This window comes from Chrysoperla carnea (genome assembly GCF_905475395.1).
Source record: "Chrysoperla carnea chromosome X unlocalized genomic scaffold, inChrCarn1.1 SUPER_X_unloc_40, whole genome shotgun sequence".
Lineage (NCBI taxonomy): Eukaryota > Metazoa > Arthropoda > Insecta > Neuroptera > Chrysopidae > Chrysoperla > Chrysoperla carnea.
In genome coordinates this window covers 27,620-45,534 of record NW_025408168.1, presented here as the reverse complement: position 1 = coordinate 45,534, position 17,915 = coordinate 27,620, and the positions used below count along the sequence as shown (strand labels likewise).

At 24.0% G+C, this 17,915-nt stretch overlaps 3 non-coding genes across 3 annotated transcripts; all 3 read left to right on the top strand.

The window, feature by feature from the left end:
* Positions 1-184: 184 nt before the first annotated feature.
* On the top strand, positions 185-304 carry LOC123304333. The gene has a single exon (XR_006536362.1). It is a non-coding gene; the product is annotated as a 5S ribosomal RNA (ribosomal RNA).
* A 6,357-nt stretch (positions 305-6,661) lies between these two features.
* LOC123304331 lies at positions 6,662-6,780 on the top strand. Its single transcript, XR_006536361.1, has one exon. It is a non-coding gene; the product is annotated as a 5S ribosomal RNA (ribosomal RNA).
* A 6,358-nt stretch (positions 6,781-13,138) lies between these two features.
* LOC123304337 lies at positions 13,139-13,257 on the top strand. Its single transcript, XR_006536366.1, has one exon. It is a non-coding gene; the product is annotated as a 5S ribosomal RNA (ribosomal RNA).
* The last annotated feature ends 4,658 nt before the right edge of the window (positions 13,258-17,915 follow it).

Genomic DNA, 17,915 nt, shown 5'->3' with positions numbered 1-17,915 from the left:
TCAGTACCACGGATGGGTGGCCACTTGAGAATACTGTGTGCGGTTGCATTTTTATTTAAAATATATGGTATAATAAATAAGTATATATTTAAATTGATTACTTCATTGAAAATTTTAATAATATACTTTAATATTAATGATATTTATGAAAAATATATATTTGTAAAAATTTTCATTTATTACTGGCAACAGCCATACCACGTTGAAAAACACCGGTTCTCGTCCGATCACCGAAGTTAAGCAACATTGGGCACAGTCAGTACTTGGATGGGTGACCGCTTGGGAACACTGTGTGCGGTTGCCTTTTTATATTAAAAATATAAATTATTTTTCTTCTTTTCTTTTTTTTTACACACCATATATAAATATATGTTATTTAGAAATGTAAACCTTTTATATTATTCGTCAACAAATAAATATTATTTTTTGTATAAAATTTTATTGCATTTATAACTCATATCATGGTTACTTTAAAGCGAGAAGTTTTTTTAATATTTCAAATGAATATAAAATAATATAAATTTTATGAAATTTATTTATTTTTAGAAATAGCAATCGCTTATAATTATAACAAAATTTTAATAATGTTTAATTTTATTTCAATAATTTATATATATATATATATATATATATTTTTTAATAAAAATAATATACTCTTATTTAATAATATATGTTGGTCCTATATATAGGACCGAAAATATTTCTTATTTGTTTTTTTTTTTTTTAAATTGTCATTTAAAACGCTTATGCACGTTCTCCACGAATACGTCTTGCCAATTGTATATCCTTAGGCATAATTGTAACACGCTTTGCATGAATTGCGCATAAATTGGTATCTTCAAATAAACCTACTAAATAGGCTTCACTAGCTTCTTGTAATGCCATAACAGCTGAACTTTGGAAACGTAAATCGGTTTTAAAATCTTGTGCAATTTCACGTACTAAACGTTGGAATGGTAATTTACGAATTAACAATTCAGTACTTTTTTGATAACGACGAATTTCTCGTAAAGCTACTGTACCAGGACGATATCTGTGTGGTTTTTTTACTCCACCAGTTGCTGGTGCACTTTTACGTGCAGCTTTCGTTGCTAATTGTTTTCTTGGTGCTTTACCACCAGTTGATTTACGTGCAGTTTGCTTGGTTCTAGCCATTTTCAAATAATAATGTTTTTACAAAAAAACACACAATTTTAAAAATTATATTCGACAATTTGATACTACAAAGTCAAATGTTTAAATGCGAAATAAATGTGTTGTATTTATATTTATATGAAATTTCAAAATTTTTGTTGTCATATCCTATTGGATAGCTATCAGAGTATGGACTAATCAAATTGTATAGGCGTGGCTTAAAAAATCTTTAATGCTTTATATAAAAAGGCACAATTGTACCGGCGCTCACATACATTACAATACTTGTGAGGTTAACACACGTGTTATCCGTTCGTTAAAATATTGTAAATAATTTTTTATTAAAATGACTGGCAGAGGAAAAGGTGGAAAGGGTCTTGGAAAAGGGGGTGCAAAACGTCATAGAAAAGTTTTGCGTGATAATATCCAAGGTATTACAAAACCTGCAATTCGTCGTTTAGCACGACGAGGTGGAGTAAAACGTATCTCTGGTTTAATTTATGAAGAAACACGTGGTGTACTTAAAGTATTCCTTGAAAATGTTATTCGGGATGCTGTTACATATACTGAACACGCAAAACGTAAAACAGTTACAGCTATGGATGTTGTATATGCATTAAAACGACAAGGTCGTACTTTGTATGGTTTTGGAGGTTAAGAAAATATAATAATTTACTTAAAATATTTAGTAAATTTATTAAAGAATATTTAATACATCCGATAAATTTAAACAGGCTTTCCTTTTTGGGAAGCCACTAATTTTATTTATATAAGAGTAAATAAATTTGTTAATAAATATAACATATTATATAATTTGTTTACAACAAATTATTTTGTTTATAACATACATTACCAAATATTTTTATTTATTTTTTTTTTTTTTATTGTAATATATCTGCAATAATAAATTATAATTTGTATATTATCTATTTTATTTTACAATAACTTATTGAATTTTTGAAAAAATTTTATTATAAATTAATATACTATTATATTTTTTATATATACAAGTTAAGAGTAACAAGTATCGATAGGAGATTATCGAATTTATAACTAATAAAACATTTCGCCTTAATCAAAGAAAATAAAGATTTTGCTATACCATTTTTTATACTTTCAATAAATAATTTATTATTAAATTTTTATTATTTCATTTATTTTTTAAAATTATTAAAAATATTTTTCTAATAATTATAAGCGTACATAAACAAGTAGTAAATGTAAAATGAAAATAATAAAGGTAATGTAATGCATTTGCATTACACTGATTTACGATATATATTCCGCGATATCCTTTATTATATTTAAAATTAATAATATTGATATACTAATAATAGATATATTCAAGCTATTAATATATAAAATTTTATATTAAATATGATATTAATAATTGTTTATTTTATTTTTTTGTATATATAAAAATAATTTACTCTTATTTAAAAAATTTGATGGCTCTCTTAAAAAGAGAGCCATTTTTATATGTTGATGTATTTTTATGTTATCAATTAAATAATATTTTCGATTTATTTATTTTGAACTTGTATATTTTGTAACAGCTTTAGTACCTTCACTAACAGCGTGCTTTGCCAATTCACCAGGTAATAATAATCGAACTGCGGTTTGAATTTCCCGACTTGTGATTGTTGAACGTTTATTATAATGTGCTAAACGTGATGCTTCAGCAGCAATACGTTCAAAAATATCATTAACAAAACTGTTCATGATACTCATAGCTTTACTAGAGATACCAGTATCAGGATGCACTTGTTTTAATACTTTGTAAATGTAAATTGCATATGATTCCTTGCGCTTCCTCTTCTTTTTCTTATCACTCTTTGATATATTTTTTTGAGCTTTGCCAGCTTTTTTTGCTGCTTTTCCACTTGTTTTTGGTGGCATTGTTACAAACAATTAATATACACAGATAGTTACAGAACACCAGTCAGTATATGTATGAGCGTGTCGTGTATACAACTAGCGTATTATATACGCGAAGATGGATATAACAATAAAAATGAATACTACTCTCTGATTGGCTAAAAATAATACTATAAGGTGATTGGTTTATTTTTAAAGTTTTATATTTTATAAATATTATAAATTAAAATACCCAAATAACATTTTAAACATTTATGTTACAATCCCCGTAACGTACACATCTGTGTGATTATATTTACAAAAAAAAATATTAATTAAATAAATTTATTCGCTATGTCTGGACGAGGTAAAGGTGGTAAAGTAAAGGGAAAGGCAAAGTCAAGATCAAGCCGAGCAGGATTACAATTTCCTGTTGGAAGAATTCACAGATTATTACGAAAAGGAAATTATGCTGAACGAGTAGGTGCTGGTGCCCCAGTATATTTGGCTGCTGTTATGGAATATTTGGCTGCAGAAGTTCTCGAGTTAGCTGGTAATGCTGCCCGTGATAACAAAAAAACACGTATCATTCCACGTCATTTACAATTGGCAATTCGTAATGATGAAGAATTAAATAAATTATTATCTGGTGTAACAATTGCTCAAGGTGGTGTATTACCAAACATTCAAGCAGTGTTATTACCAAAGAAAACTGAAAAGAAAGCATAAATTAAAAACATTGCATTAATTTTTATAATAATAATACATCGATCATAGGCCTTTTAATAAAAGGCCACAAATTTATTTAAAATAAGAGTAAAAATTATTTTTATAAATAATATATTATAATATTTTTTTAAAGAATCAATTTAAATAATTATAAATTAATGATTCTTTTTTTTTTTTTCTTTTTTTATATGTTATTATGGAAATAATTCATCATATTATGATGACATTTAGGTAACATATTATAAGAATATTCATAAAATATTATCAAAATAATATTGTATTATGATGATATTTAGACAAAATATTATAAGAATATACACAAAATATTATCAAAATAATATCATTAGATAACAAAACTGTTCATGATACTCATACCTTTACTAGAGATAAAAGTATCAGGATGCACTTGTATTAATACATATTATCACAACATCACAAAATATTTTTTAAAAGGAAAAATTTTTTTAAAATTATTATAAAATTTGATTGAATTAAATTTCAATTTATTTTTTTAATAATTAAAGAAAAAAAAAAAACAAAGCATATAAACTTTCTATTGAAAATGTTATTTTAAACTAGATGGCCAAGTGAACTTCGTTACACAAACAATATATGACGTATTCGTTATTTAAATAATCAGTATCCTTTGATATTATATCAATACGTTACTCTCTTCTTTTGATACATATTAATAAAATTTCAATTTATAAGATTTTATGTCAATTATATAAATAATATTATAAATTTTCTAAATACATAAGTTAAGTAACAAAAAATTTGAATAACAAGATAAATTTATATATTATGTTTTAATACTCGATACTATAATATATCGCATCCGTTACCAATTATTCGGTATCCTTTGATTTATACACAGAATGAACTAAAAATATATATCAAATTTATTTTATTTATTTATATATTTAATATTATTATTATTATTTTATATTACAAAGTTTCTTAACGAAGCTTACAATGATTTCTCATATCGTACTTAACAAAATTATTTAGATCATATAAAATTTAAATTGTTAAAAAATTTGTATATTTATTATTATTATTATTTATTTTTATTAAAATTACATAACATAAAATTAATAATATTTTAATAATTATATAAATTAATTCTTATTTAAAATAATCTTATATTAATCTCAACAAATACTCTAATAATATATTTTGTCATAAATTTTTTTATATTTAAAATAAATATTATAATATATAAATACTTATATCAGTATAAAATTTCTTTATATAATTATGAAAAAATTAATTTAATAGTTAATTATTGATATTAATGCATAAATAAAAGTATTTTCTAATGAAATATATTTTGTCAATGTTCGATTAACACATTTCATAATAATACGTTTTCATTATTGACAAAAAAAGTTTTTCTAAAAATGAAATCTTATACTATAATATATATATTTATATATTAAATTTTTTAATTATTTATATACTAATAATTTATAATAAATCGATATTAAATAAAAAATAAAAATATATACTTTTTAAGTTTACCTTAAAAATATTATTGTTTTGTATGATTGAAATAATTAATATTAAACTATGTTTATTAATAATTGTTAATAAAAAAATTAAATATATTTTAATTTATAAAATAAATATTATTATTAAATTTATAATTTATTATTTTATATATTATAGAAATTGAAAAAATAAATCATGTTTACTACGACAGTAAATTAGAAATACTATTTAATTTTTATGTGTTTTCTACATGGTACTTTGACTTACATAGGGACTTATATTATTGTGAATAATGATATAATTGAAAACCTTTATTTTTTATTTGATAGAATTATTATATTTTATCATTTAAATATTTATAATAAATACATTATTTTTATAAAGTAAAAAAATATGGCCGAAGAAAATTCTACAGCTGTTGCAGCAACTGCGGTTACTGCTGCTTCTACAACACCAACAAAAAAAGCAACAGCTTCTGGTGCTAAACGTACAAAACAACATTCAAAACCAACACATCCACGTACATCAGAAATGGTTGTTAACGCAATTAAAAATTTAAAAGAACGTGGTGGTTCATCATTACAAGCAATTAAAAAATATTTAGCTGCAAATTATAAAGTGGATTCTGATAAAATTTCACCATTTATTAAAAAATATTTAAAAGCTGCTGTAACTGAGGGAGCCTTGGTACAAACTAAAGGTAAAGGTGCATCTGGTTCATTCAAATTGGCTGCTTCCGCTTCATCTAATTCTTCAGCTAAATCAAAAGTATCCAAAAAAGAAAGTGGAGCAAAAGGTTCAGCAAAGAGTGCTAAAAGTAAACGGGCACCAAAAGAAAAGAAAGCCACAACTACATCATTGGCAGCCAAAAAGCCTAAAGCAAAAAAAGCGACTCCATCATCATCAACTGCTGCTAAAAAAGTTACTGCAAAATCATCAGCGGCATCAAAAAAAGCACCAGTTAAAGCAAAACCAGCAAAAAGTACAAAATCCGCTGCCAAAAGTAGCCCTGCTCGTAAACCGAAAGCACCAAAAGCTAAGAAAGCTTCTGTTGCCAAATCATCTCCTACAAAAATTAAAAAAGCAGCACCAAAAAAGAAATGATCTGTTACTTTAATAATATATTGAAATATTTCATTATTTTTGCTAAAAAATGAAAATAACATAGGCCTTAATACAGGCCACAAATTAATATTTGATAAGAGTAAATTATTTTTTGTATAAATATTTTATAAAATAATAGTTAAGAAACATTTGCCACAGTCAGTACCACGGATGGGTGGCCACTTGAGAATACTGTGTGCGGTTGCATTTTTATTTAAAATATATGGTATAATAAATAAGTATATATTTAAATTGATTACTTCATTGAAAATTTTAATAATATACTTTAATATTAATGATATTTATGAAAAATATATATTTGTAAAAATTTTCATTTATTACTGGCAACAGCCATACCACGTTGAAAACACCGGTTCTCGTCCGATCACCGAAGTTAAGCAACATTGGGCACAGTCAGTACTTGGATGGGTGACCGCTTGGGAACACTGTGTGCGGTTGCCTTTTTATATTAAAAATATAAATTATTTTTCTTCTTTTCTTTTTTTTTACACACCATATATAAATATATGTTATTTAGAAATGTAAACCTTTTATATTATTCGTCAACAAATAAATATTATTTTTTGTATAAAATTTTATTGCATTTATAACTCATATCATGGTTACTTTAAAGCGAGAAGTTTTTTTAATATTTCAAATGAATATAAAATAATATAAATTTTATGAAATTTATTTATTTTTAGAAATAGCAATCGCTTATAATTATAACAAAATTTTAATAATGTTTAATTTTATTTCAATAATTTATATATATATATATATATATATATTTTTTAATAAAAATAATATACTCTTATTTAATAATATATGTTGGTCCTATATATAGGACCGAAAATATTTCTTATTTGTTTTTTTTTTTTTTAAATTGTCATTTAAAACGCTTATGCACGTTCTCCACGAATACGTCTTGCCAATTGTATATCCTTAGGCATAATTGTAACACGCTTTGCATGAATTGCGCATAAATTGGTATCTTCAAATAAACCTACTAAATAGGCTTCACTAGCTTCTTGTAATGCCATAACAGCTGAACTTTGGAAACGTAAATCGGTTTTAAAATCTTGTGCAATTTCACGTACTAAACGTTGGAATGGTAATTTACGAATTAACAATTCAGTACTTTTTTGATAACGACGAATTTCTCGTAAAGCTACTGTACCAGGACGATATCTGTGTGGTTTTTTTACTCCACCAGTTGCTGGTGCACTTTTACGTGCAGCTTTCGTTGCTAATTGTTTTCTTGGTGCTTTACCACCAGTTGATTTACGTGCAGTTTGCTTGGTTCTAGCCATTTTCAAATAATAATGTTTTTACAAAAAAACACACAATTTTAAAAATTATATTCGACAATTTGATACTACAAAGTCAAATGTTTAAATGCGAAATAAATGTGTTGTATTTATATTTATATGAAATTTCAAAATTTTTGTTGTCATATCCTATTGGATAGCTATCAGAGTATGGACTAATCAAATTGTATAGGCGTGGCTTAAAAAATCTTTAATGCTTTATATAAAAAGGCACAATTGTACCGGCGCTCACATACATTACAATACTTGTGAGGTTAACACACGTGTTATCCGTTCGTTAAAATATTGTAAATAATTTTTTATTAAAATGACTGGCAGAGGAAAAGGTGGAAAGGGTCTTGGAAAAGGGGGTGCAAAACGTCATAGAAAAGTTTTGCGTGATAATATCCAAGGTATTACAAAACCTGCAATTCGTCGTTTAGCACGACGAGGTGGAGTAAAACGTATCTCTGGTTTAATTTATGAAGAAACACGTGGTGTACTTAAAGTATTCCTTGAAAATGTTATTCGGGATGCTGTTACATATACTGAACACGCAAAACGTAAAACAGTTACAGCTATGGATGTTGTATATGCATTAAAACGACAAGGTCGTACTTTGTATGGTTTTGGAGGTTAAGAAAATATAATAATTTACTTAAAATATTTAGTAAATTTATTAAAGAATATTTAATACATCCGATAAATTTAAACAGGCTTTCCTTTTTGGGAAGCCACTAATTTTATTTATATAAGAGTAAATAAATTTGTTAATAAATATAACATATTATATAATTTGTTTACAACAAATTATTTTGTTTATAACATACATTACCAAATATTTTTATTTATTTTTTTTTTTTTTATTGTAATATATCTGCAATAATAAATTATAATTTGTATATTATCTATTTTATTTTACAATAACTTATTGAATTTTTGAAAAAATTTTATTATAAATTAATATACTATTATATTTTTTATATATACAAGTTAAGAGTAACAAGTATCGATAGGAGATTATCGAATTTATAACTAATAAAACATTTCGCCTTAATCAAAGAAAATAAAGATTTTGCTATACCATTTTTTATACTTTCAATAAATAATTTATTATTAAATTTTTATTATTTCATTTATTTTTTAAAATTATTAAAAATATTTTTCTAATAATTATAAGCGTACATAAACAAGTAGTAAATGTAAAATGAAAATAATAAAGGTAATGTAATGCATTTGCATTACACTGATTTACGATATATATTCCGCGATATCCTTTATTATATTTAAAATTAATAATATTGATATACTAATAATAGATATATTCAAGCTATTAATATATAAAATTTTATATTAAATATGATATTAATAATTGTTTATTTTATTTTTTTGTATATATAAAAATAATTTACTCTTATTTAAAAAATTTGATGGCTCTCTTAAAAAGAGAGCCGTTTTTATATGTTGATGTATTTTTATGTTATCAATTAAATAATATTTTCGATTTATTTATTTTGAACTTGTATATTTTGTAACAGCTTTAGTACCTTCACTAACAGCGTGCTTTGCCAATTCACCAGGTAATAATAATCGAACTGCGGTTTGAATTTCCCGACTTGTGATTGTTGAACGTTTATTATAATGTGCTAAACGTGATGCTTCAGCAGCAATACGTTCAAAAATATCATTAACAAAACTGTTCATAGATACTCATAGCTTTACTAGAGATACCAGTATCAGGATGCACTTGTTTTAATACTTTGTAAATGTAAATTGCATATGATTCCTTGCGCTTCCTCTTCTTTTTCTTATCACTCTTTGATATATTTTTTTGAGCTTTGCCAGCTTTTTTTGCTGCTTTTCCACTTGTTTTTGGTGGCATTGTTACAAACAATTAATATACACAGATAGTTACAGAACACCAGTCAGTATATGTATGAGCGTGTCGTGTATACAACTAGCGTATTATATACGCGAAGATGGATATAACAATAAAAATGAATACTACTCTCTGATTGGCTAAAAATAATACTATAAGGTGATTGGTTTATTTTTAAAGTTTTATATTTTATAAATATTATAAATTAAAATACCCAAATAACATTTTAAACATTTATGTTACAATCCCCGTAACGTACACATCTGTGTGATTATATTTACAAAAAAAAATATTAATTAAATAAATTTATTCGCTATGTCTGGACGAGGTAAAGGTGGTAAAGTAAAGGGAAAGGCAAAGTCAAGATCAAGCCGAGCAGGATTACAATTTCCTGTTGGAAGAATTCACAGATTATTACGAAAAGGAAATTATGCTGAACGAGTAGGTGCTGGTGCCCCAGTATATTTGGCTGCTGTTATGGAATATTTGGCTGCAGAAGTTCTCGAGTTAGCTGGTAATGCTGCCCGTGATAACAAAAAAACACGTATCATTCCACGTCATTTACAATTGGCAATTCGTAATGATGAAGAATTAAATAAATTATTATCTGGTGTAACAATTGCTCAAGGTGGTGTATTACCAAACATTCAAGCAGTGTTATTACCAAAGAAAACTGAAAAGAAAGCATAAATTAAAAACATTGCATTAATTTTTATAATAATAATACATCGATCATAGGCCTTTTAATAAAAGGCCACAAATTTATTTAAAATAAGAGTAAAAATTATTTTTATAAATAATATATTATAATATTTTTTTAAAGAATCAATTTAAATAATTATAAATTAATGATTCTTTTTTTTTTTTTCTTTTTTTATATGTTATTATGGAAATAATTCATCATATTATGATGACATTTAGGTAACATATTATAAGAATATTCATAAAATATTATCAAAATAATATTGTATTATGATGATATTTAGACAAAATATTATAAGAATATACACAAAATATTATCAAAATAATATCATTAGATAACAAAACTGTTCATGATACTCATACCTTTACTAGAGATAAAAGTATCAGGATGCACTTGTATTAATACATATTATCACAACATCACAAAATATTTTTTAAAAGGAAAAATTTTTTTAAAATTATTATAAAATTTGATTGAATTAAATTTCAATTTATTTTTTTAATAATTAAAGAAAAAAAAAAAACAAAGCATATAAACTTTCTATTGAAAATGTTATTTTAAACTAGATGGCCAAGTGAACTTCGTTACACAAACAATATATGACGTATTCGTTATTTAAATAATCAGTATCCTTTGATATTATATCAATACGTTACTCTCTTCTTTTGATACATATTAATAAAATTTCAATTTATAAGATTTTATGTCAATTATATAAATAATATTATAAATTTTCTAAATACATAAGTTAAGTAACAAAAAATTTGAATAACAAGATAAATTTATATATTATGTTTTAATACTCGATACTATAATATATCGCATCCGTTACCAATTATTCGGTATCCTTTGATTTATACACAGAATGAACTAAAAATATATATCAAATTTATTTTATTTATTTATATATTTAATATTATTATTATTATTTTATATTACAAAGTTTCTTAACGAAGCTTACAATGATTTCTCATATCGTACTTAACAAAATTATTTAGATCATATAAAATTTAAATTGTTAAAAAATTTGTATATTTATTATTATTATTATTTATTTTTATTAAAATTACATAACATAAAATTAATAATATTTTAATAATTATATAAATTAATTCTTATTTAAAATAATCTTATATTAATCTCAACAAATACTCTAATAATATATTTTGTCATAAATTTTTTTATATTTAAAATAAATATTATAATATATAAATACTTATATCAGTATAAAATTTCTTTATATAATTATGAAAAAATTAATTTAATAGTTAATTATTGATATTAATGCATAAATAAAAGTATTTTCTAATGAAATATATTTTGTCAATGTTCGATTAACACATTTCATAATAATACGTTTTCATTATTGACAAAAAAAGTTTTTCTAAAAATGAAATCTTATACTATAATATATATATTTATATATTAAATTTTTTAATTATTTATATACTAATAATTTATAATAAATCGATATTAAATAAAAAATAAAAATATATACTTTTTAAGTTTACCTTAAAAATATTATTGTTTTGTATGATTGAAATAATTAATATTAAACTATGTTTATTAATAATTGTTAATAAAAAAATTAAATATATTTTAATTTATAAAATAAATATTATTATTAAATTTATAATTTATTATTTTATATATTATAGAAATTGAAAAAATAAATCATGTTTACTACGACAGTAAATTAGAAATACTATTTAATTTTTATGTGTTTTCTACATGGTACTTTGACTTACATAGGGACTTATATTATTGTGAATAATGATATAATTGAAAACCTTTATTTTTTATTTGATAGAATTATTATATTTTATCATTTAAATATTTATAATAAATACATTATTTTTATAAAGTAAAAAAATATGGCCGAAGAAAATTCTACAGCTGTTGCAGCAACTGCGGTTACTGCTGCTTCTACAACACCAACAAAAAAAGCAACAGCTTCTGGTGCTAAACGTACAAAACAACATTCAAAACCAACACATCCACGTACATCAGAAATGGTTGTTAACGCAATTAAAAATTTAAAAGAACGTGGTGGTTCATCATTACAAGCAATTAAAAAATATTTAGCTGCAAATTATAAAGTGGATTCTGATAAAATTTCACCATTTATTAAAAAATATTTAAAAGCTGCTGTAACTGAGGGAGCCTTGGTACAAACTAAAGGTAAAGGTGCATCTGGTTCATTCAAATTGGCTGCTTCCGCTTCATCTAATTCTTCAGCTAAATCAAAAGTATCCAAAAAAGAAAGTGGAGCAAAAGGTTCAGCAAAGAGTGCTAAAAGTAAACGGGCACCAAAAGAAAAGAAAGCCACAACTACATCATTGGCAGCCAAAAAGCCTAAAGCAAAAAAAGCGACTCCATCATCATCAACTGCTGCTAAAAAAGTTACTGCAAAATCATCAGCGGCATCAAAAAAAGCACCAGTTAAAGCAAAACCAGCAAAAAGTACAAAATCCGCTGCCAAAAGTAGCCCTGCTCGTAAACCGAAAGCACCAAAAGCTAAGAAAGCTTCTGTTGCCAAATCATCTCCTACAAAAATTAAAAAAGCAGCACCAAAAAAGAAATGATCTGTTACTTTAATAATATATTGAAATATTTCATTATTTTTGCTAAAAAATGAAAATAACATAGGCCTTAATACAGGCCACAAATTAATATTTGATAAGAGTAAATTATTTTTTGTATAAATATTTTATAAAATAATAGTTAAGAAACATTTGCCACAGTCAGTACCACGGATGGGTGGCCACTTGAGAATACTGTGTGCGGTTGCATTTTTATTTAAAATATATGGTATAATAAATAAGTATATATTTAAATTGATTACTTCATTGAAAATTTTAATAATATACTTTAATATTAATGATATTTATGAAAAATATATATTTGTAAAAATTTTCATTTATTACTGGCAACAGCCATACCACGTTGAAAACACCGGTTCTCGTCCGATCACCGAAGTTAAGCAACATTGGGCACAGTCAGTACTTGGATGGGTGACCGCTTGGGAACACTGTGTGCGGTTGCCTTTTTATATTAAAAATATAAATTATTTTTCTTCTTTTCTTTTTTTTTACACACCATATATAAATATATGTTATTTAGAAATGTAAACCTTTTATATTATTCGTCAACAAATAAATATTATTTTTTGTATAAAATTTTATTGCATTTATAACTCATATCATGGTTACTTTAAAGCGAGAAGTTTTTTTAATATTTCAAATGAATATAAAATAATATAAATTTTATGAAATTTATTTATTTTTAGAAATAGCAATCGCTTATAATTATAACAAAATTTTAATAATGTTTAATTTTATTTCAATAATTTATATATATATATATATATATATATTTTTTAATAAAAATAATATACTCTTATTTAATAATATATGTTGGTCCTATATATAGGACCGAAAATATTTCTTATTTGTTTTTTTTTTTTTTAAATTGTCATTTAAAACGCTTATGCACGTTCTCCACGAATACGTCTTGCCAATTGTATATCCTTAGGCATAATTGTAACACGCTTTGCATGAATTGCGCATAAATTGGTATCTTCAAATAAACCTACTAAATAGGCTTCACTAGCTTCTTGTAATGCCATAACAGCTGAACTTTGGAAACGTAAATCGGTTTTAAAATCTTGTGCAATTTCACGTACTAAACGTTGGAATGGTAATTTACGAATTAACAATTCAGTACTTTTTTGATAACGACGAATTTCTCGTAAAGCTACTGTACCAGGACGATATCTGTGTGGTTTTTTTACTCCACCAGTTGCTGGTGCACTTTTACGTGCAGCTTTCGTTGCTAATTGTTTTCTTGGTGCTTTACCACCAGTTGATTTACGTGCAGTTTGCTTGGTTCTAGCCATTTTCAAATAATAATGTTTTTACAAAAAAACACACAATTTTAAAAATTATATTCGACAATTTGATACTACAAAGTCAAATGTTTAAATGCGAAATAAATGTGTTGTATTTATATTTATATGAAATTTCAAAATTTTTGTTGTCATATCCTATTGGATAGCTATCAGAGTATGGACTAATCAAATTGTATAGGCGTGGCTTAAAAAATCTTTAATGCTTTATATAAAAAGGCACAATTGTACCGGCGCTCACATACATTACAATACTTGTGAGGTTAACACACGTGTTATCCGTTCGTTAAAATATTGTAAATAATTTTTTATTAAAATGACTGGCAGAGGAAAAGGTGGAAAGGGTCTTGGAAAAGGGGGTGCAAAACGTCATAGAAAAGTTTTGCGTGATAATATCCAAGGTATTACAAAACCTGCAATTCGTCGTTTAGCACGACGAGGTGGAGTAAAACGTATCTCTGGTTTAATTTATGAAGAAACACGTGGTGTACTTAAAGTATTCCTTGAAAATGTTATTCGGGATGCTGTTACATATACTGAACACGCAAAACGTAAAACAGTTACAGCTATGGATGTTGTATATGCATTAAAACGACAAGGTCGTACTTTGTATGGTTTTGGAGGTTAAGAAAATATAATAATTTACTTAAAATATTTAGTAAATTTATTAAAGAATATTTAATACATCCGATAAATTTAAACAGGCTTTCCTTTTTGGGAAGCCACTAATTTTATTTATATAAGAGTAAATAAATTTGTTAATAAATATAACATATTATATAATTTGTTTACAACAAATTATTTTGTTTATAACATACATTACCAAATATTTTTATTTATTTTTTTTTTTTTTATTGTAATATATCTGCAATAATAAATTATAATTTGTATATTATCTATTTTATTTTACAATAACTTATTGAATTTTTGAAAAAATTTTATTATAAATTAATATACTATTATATTTTTTATATATACAAGTTAAGAGTAACAAGTATCGATAGGAGATTATCGAATTTATAACTAATAAAACATTTCGCCTTAATCAAAGAAAATAAAGATTTTGCTATACCATTTTTTATACTTTCAATAAATAATTTATTATTAAATTTTTATTATTTCATTTATTTTTTAAAATTATTAAAAATATTTTTCTAATAATTATAAGCGTACATAAACAAGTAGTAAATGTAAAATGAAAATAATAAAGGTAATGTAATGCATTTGCATTACACTGATTTACGATATATATTCCGCGATATCCTTTATTATATTTAAAATTAATAATATTGATATACTAATAATAGATATATTCAAGCTATTAATATATAAAATTTTATATTAAATATGATATTAATAATTGTTTATTTTATTTTTTTGTATATATAAAAATAATTTACTCTTATTTAAAAAATTTGATGGCTCTCTTAAAAAGAGAGCCATTTTTATATGTTGATGTATTTTTATGTTATCAATTAAATAATATTTTCGATTTATTTATTTTGAACTTGTATATTTTGTAACAGCTTTAGTACCTTCACTAACAGCGTGCTTTGCCAATTCACCAGGTAATAATAATCGAACTGCGGTTTGAATTTCCCGACTTGTGATTGTTGAACGTTTATTATAATGTGCTAAACGTGATGCTTCAGCAGCAATACGTTCAAAAATATCATTAACAAAACTGTTCATGATACTCATAGCTTTACTAGAGATACCAGTATCAGGATGCACTTGTTTTAATACTTTGTAAATGTAAATTGCATATGATTCCTTGCGCTTCCTCTTCTTTTTCTTATCACTCTTTGATATATTTTTTTGAGCTTTGCCAGCTTTTTTTGCTGCTTTTCCACTTGTTTTTGGTGGCATTGTTACAAACAATTAATATACACAGATAGTTACAGAACACCAGTCAGTATATGTATGAGCGTGTCGTGTATACAACTAGCGTATTATATACGCGAAGATGGATATAACAATAAAAATGAATACTACTCTCTGATTGGCTAAAAATAATACTATAAGGTGATTGGTTTATTTTTAAAGTTTTATATTTTATAAATATTATAAATTAAAATACCCAAATAACATTTTAAACATTTATGTTACAATCCCCGTAACGTACACATCTGTGTGATTATATTTACAAAAAAAAATATTAATTAAATAAATTTATTCGCTATGTCTGGACGAGGTAAAGGTGGTAAAGTAAAGGGAAAGGCAAAGTCAAGATCAAGCCGAGCAGGATTACAATTTCCTGTTGGAAGAATTCACAGATTATTACGAAAAGGAAATTATGCTGAACGAGTAGGTGCTGGTGCCCCAGTATATTTGGCTGATGTTATGGAATATTTGGCTGCAGAAGTTCTCGAGTTAGCTGGTAATGCTGCCCGTGATAACAAAAAAACACGTATCATTCCACGTCATTTACAATTGGCAATTCGTAATGATGAAGAATTAAATAAATTATTATCTGGTGTAACAATTGCTCAAGGTGGTGTATTACCAAACATTCAAGCAGTGTTATTACCAAAGAAAACTGAAAAGAAAGCATAAATTAAAAACATTGCATTAATTTTTATAATAATAATACATCGATCATAGGCCTTTTAATAAAAGGCCACAAATTTATTTAAAATAAGAGTAAAAATTATTTTTATAAATAATATATTATAATATTTTTTTAAAGAATCAATTTAAATAATTATAAATTAATGATTCTTTTTTTTTTTTTCTTTTTTTATATGTTATTATGGAAATAATTCATCATATTATGATGACATTTAGGTAACATATTATAAGAATATTCATAAAATATTATCAAAATAATATTGTATTATGATGATATTTAGACAAAATATTATAAGAATATACACAAAATATTATCAAAATAATATCATTAGATAACAAAACTGTTCATGATACTCATACCTTTACTAGAGATAAAAGTATCAGGATGCACTTGTATTAATACATATTATCACAACATCACAAAATATTTTTTAAAAGGAAAAATTTTTTTAAAATTATTATAAAATTTGATTGAATTAAATTTCAATTTATTTTTTTAATAATTAAAGAAAAAAAAAAAACAAAGCATATAAACTTTCTATTGAAAATGTTATTTTAAACTAGATGGCCAAGTGAACTTCGTTACACAAACAATATATGACGTATTCGTTATTTAAATAATCAGTATCCTTTGATATTATATCAATACGTTACTCTCTTCTTTTGATACATATTAATAAAATTTCAATTTATAAGATTTTATGTCAATTATATAAATAATATTATAAATTTTCTAAATACATAAGTTAAGTAACAAAAAATTTGAATAACAAGATAAATTTATATATTATGTTTTAATACTCGATACTATAATATATCGCATCCGTTACCAATTATTCGGTATCCTTTGATTTATACACAGAATGAACTAAAAATATATATCAAATTTATTTTATTTATTTATATATTTAATATTATTATTATTATTTTATATTACAAAGTTTCTTAACGAAGCTTACAATGATTTCTCATATCGTACTTAACAAAATTATTTAGATCATATAAAATTTAAATTGTTAAAAAATTTGTATATTTATTATTATTATTATTTATTTTTATTAAAATTACATAACATAAAATTAATAATATTTTAATAATTATATAAATTAATTCTTATTTAAAATAATCTTATATTAATCTCAACAAATACTCTAATAATATATTTTGTCATAAATTTTTTTATATTTAAAATAAATATTATAATATATAAATACTTATATCAGTATA